General features: G+C 46.0%; 1 long non-coding RNA gene across 1 annotated transcript in view; it reads right to left on the bottom strand.

The window, feature by feature from the left end:
* The window catches only part of LOC102995632 (uncharacterized), a 33,434-nt gene extending 29,514 nt beyond the window's left edge, over nucleotides 1-3,920 (bottom strand). The window contains exons 1-2 of the long non-coding RNA XR_449218.4: nucleotides 3,822-3,920; nucleotides 2,890-2,987 (exon numbers count right to left, since the gene is read on the bottom strand). This is a non-coding gene — a long non-coding RNA (uncharacterized lncRNA). The remainder of the gene's footprint in view (nucleotides 1-2,889; nucleotides 2,988-3,821) is intronic.
* Between the last annotated feature and the right edge of the window lie 356 nt (nucleotides 3,921-4,276).

Raw genomic sequence — 4,276 nt, 5'->3', positions numbered from 1 at the left:
AAGACGCAGACATAGAGAATGGACTTGAGGACACGGGGATGGGGAAGGGTAAGCTGGGATGAAGTAAAAGAGTAGCATGGACATATACACACTACGAAATGTAAAATAGATAGCTAGTGGGAAGCAGCCACACAGCACAGGGAGATCAGCTCGGTGCTTTGTGACCACCTAGAGGGGTGGGATAGGGAGGGTGGGAGGGAGACGCAAGAGGGAGGGGGTATGGGGACATGTGTATACGTGTAGCTGATTCACTTTGTTATACAGCAGAAACTAACACAACATTGTAAAGCAGTTATACTCCAATAAAGATGTTTTTTTAAAAAAAAGAGTGTATTAGCAACAATTCAGAGACTTTGGGCACTTCCTTGGGACATGGGATTCGATACCCTTGAAAGGACCCTAGGGGTAAACTCACTGCTAATGTGGCCTCTGGTGCCCTGAAGGAAGCGGGTGCCTGCCCTGAGCAAAGCTGAAATCTCTGAACTTCTATGAGAAACAACAGAGGGAGGAATAAAAAGGCAGAGAGAGGTGGTTATGCTGGAATGGATATATTATGTGAAGCCAAGAGAACTGCCAGAGAACACACCATTCAACAAGGCAACAGGAATGTTCTGGTGAGAGAGAGCTACCAGCATCACTAGAGGGCCAAGGCTGGTGATACAGAATGTGGTCACAGAGCAGGCTTCCTTCATAGCAATAGAGGCCATGTGATGGTACTTGGTCACTAGAAGCCAGGTAAGAGGGGCAGCCAAGGGCCTTTGACTCTCAGAGAGTTGTAGAGATGGCTAATTGTCCCCCAGGGGCAAAATAGACAGGCAGCCAACAGAAGCGCTGCTTAACATCTACAGTGAGAAGAAAGCAAGGATGGAGAAGCAAGAAAATGGGGATAGCCATCCAAATAAAAATTCATGATCCTTTGCTCAGTTTCCTACCTGTGCCAGTTTTCAGATCTGCAACCCGTTGACTGAAGAAGTGTCTAGGCCCCCAGGAAGAAATACCCTGCAACACCATGGCAGGCATGTCCTATATAGATTCCCTGAGTCCATCCCCAAAGTAACTTTTGGCTGTGTACTTGAGGGGCTATACACTTTGGAAATGGAAATATACAGACTTTGTAAGGTCTGTGAGACACAGAGTCCAAGATGACTCCCAGAGACCTGAAGCATCATCACGCTTTAGTGTGGGGGGCAAATGGGGGAAGTTAATAAATGAAGACCTGGCCAAAGTCTGACTTAATTCTCCTGTCCCCGAATGAATTATTGTGATTGACACACCTGGCAATTGGAATCCCAGGCTCTACTGGGTCTCTGGCCTGTGGGCTAAAACTATCATAGTGGGGAAGGCCAGGTGGAAATCTCTGAAATGCCACACCAACCTCCCTACAGCCAAGAGGGCAAATCAAAACCAATGTTGCATTCTGGGGCGGGGTTGGGGGCACTGTGGATTAATGTTACCATTAAAGATCTAAAGGATTCCAGGATGGTGATTCCTACCATATCTCAATTTAATTTGCCGGTCTCACCCCTGCAGAAACTGGATGGATTCTGGAAACTGACTATAAGCTACTTCACGCTACACTAAGTAACAGCCCCAACTGCAGCTGCTGTGCCAGCTGTAGTGTCTCTTTACTTAAGTAGCTTAATATGGCCTCAGGAACATGTTATGCAGCTATTTGCTTGGAAGACTCATTTTTATATATTCCATTCAGGAAAGAGAATCAGAAACACATTATATTAACATGGAAAGAACAACAATATCTAGTTTTGCCCCAAGACTATGTGAACTCTCCCATTCTCAGTCATAATATAATCTGGAGTGATCGGGACCATTTGGACCTCTTTGCAGAGCATCATATCTATCCATATGTCAATGACATCATGTGGATAGAGCATAATGAACAAGAGGTGACTAACACACTGGAGACTTTGCTGTGACCCTTATGCTCTGGAGGATGGAAATAAAGCTCATGAAGATTGAGAGGCCTGCAACCTGAGTATAGTCTTTAGGGGATCCAGTGGTCAGGGGTATTCTATGATATCCCTCCAAACTAAATTGCTGTATCTAATATCTCCTACTGCAAAGAAGGAGTCATAACACTTACTAGGCTTCTTGTGGTTCCAGGGTACCATATTCCACACCTAGGTGTACTTTAGCCTATTAACTAGATGACACAGAAAGCTGCCCTATTTGAGTGGGGTCAAGAGCAAGACAGGGCTCTGCAGCAGCTCTAGAAGGCAGTGCTCTGCCACTTGGGCCATATGATCTGACAGACATCATGATAATGGAGATATCACTGATGAAAAGGAGGTATAGGGTAGAGCTTATGACAGGCCCAAGAGGGAGAATCTCAGTGCAGAGTTCTGAAGCATCTGCAATAGAGAATTATATACACACTTTCTGAAAAGTGGGTCTTAGAGTTCTACTGAGCCATGGTAGAGAACTGGAATGTTTGAGCAGGGGACACCAAAGTGATTATGTATCCCAAACTGTACAACATGAACTGGAGCCTATTGAACCTGCCAAATTGGAAAGTGATGAGGGTCCAGCAATTCATCATAGAATGGAAATATACATCCCAGCTTGAGCATCAGTAGGATGAGAGAGCACAGAAAGCTGCCTAAGCAGGGAGCCCAGACCCACGTCACCTGTCACAGTTTCACCAGCACCCTGCCCCCAGCTCATACCTCTGGTTGTATCACGGGAGAGAGAGGGAGTCCTATACGATCAAATGAAAGAGGAGGAAAACGTCCAAACTTAATTTACAGACGGATTGGTTCAGCATGTGCAAGTCAAACATGATATGGCAGCTGTATTACATTCCCACTCCGCAGTGGTCCTGAGAGACAGTTACAAAGGGAAAGTCTTTTCCATGGGTATTATGTGGCATACCTGGTCATATTCACTTTGTGTGAAAGGAAAACTAGCCTGAGATGGACTCTAGATGGACTCCTGTGAGTGGAAAATGGCTTGTCTGGTTTGTTGGAGACCTAGAAGGAAAAAGATTGAAAGCTTGGAGTTCAGTCATCAAAGCAAGGAATTTGGGGATAGAGGAATGGGATAAGTACATGTAAATAACCAAGTAGATAAAATGAGTTGGCCTGTTTTTGCTAGCTAGCTTTGATCAGTATCTACTACAATGCTGGCAAAATGCACACGCCTAGTGACCACAGCTGCTGGCTGAAATAGGGATTATGCATGGGCCCAATAGCACAGACTCCCACTGACCAAGGCCAATCTAGCTAATACTGTCAAACCACATCCAATGTCCAGCCTGCCAACAGCAGAGACCAATGCTAACCCCTTGTTATGGCAATGTTCATTAAGGAGACCCACTGGCCACTTGGTAGCAAGCTGACTTCATTGGGATTCTCCCATCTTGGAAATTCCAGCAGTTATAGACAGGAATAGACACTTACTCCTGGTGGGGTTTGCTCTCTTTCCCACAGGGAAGCACCACCATGTGGAATTTATGGAACACCTGATCTACAGGTATGGGATTCCATGTAACATAACATCCAACCAGGGAAAACATTTTATCATGATAGAGGAGCAAAAAAGTGGGCCCAGGACCATAGGATTGACTAGTAATATCATATACTATTTTACCCACATCACCCAGAAACTGCCAGCCTGAGTAATAAGCAGCCTGCTGAAGTGGCAGCTGAAGCACCAGTTCAGAGGCAATGCCTTGTAAGGATATAACCCATCCTCCAAGAAGCAGTACGCTCATTGAATCAGAGACCTCGCTATGGCTGTGTTCCCATCAGGAAGAATACATGGGTCTGGAACCAAGGGATAGAAGTAGAATTAGCCCCACTTACTATTACTCCCAGTGATCTACTCAGGTGTTCTGTAGATTCCTGTCTCCACAACTCTGGGCTCTTCAGGATGAGATGCCTTTGCTCCCAAAGGGGGCAGGCTGTCACCAGGGGACACAGCGAGGGTCTCATTGAAGTTCAGGCTTACTGCTATCCCCTGAGCACTTTGGAATTCTTCAGCAAGCAAGGAGTCGCCATCTTGTCAGGAGTAATTGGCCTTGAACAGCATGAGGAGGAAGGCTTCCTGATACCCAGGAGAAACAAGGAGGAACGTATGAGCTCAGGTGACCCAGTGGGAACACCTCCTGGCACTCTTTGCCCACAGGAATGGGAACAAGCAACAAGCCTGGGCAGAGACGCTTGTTTCATAGAGAGTCAGACTCTTCGGAAAAAACTAAAACCAACATAGGAGGTAGCTGAGGGCGAAGAGAATTTAGAATGGAGAGAGGAGGAGGGAC

This window comes from Physeter macrocephalus, chromosome 7 (genome assembly GCF_002837175.3).
Source record: "Physeter macrocephalus isolate SW-GA chromosome 7, ASM283717v5, whole genome shotgun sequence".
NCBI classification, from domain to species: Eukaryota; Metazoa; Chordata; class Mammalia; order Artiodactyla; family Physeteridae; genus Physeter; species Physeter macrocephalus.
Note: the sequence above shows the minus strand (reverse complement) of the source record. Positions and strands in the feature narration are given on the sequence as shown.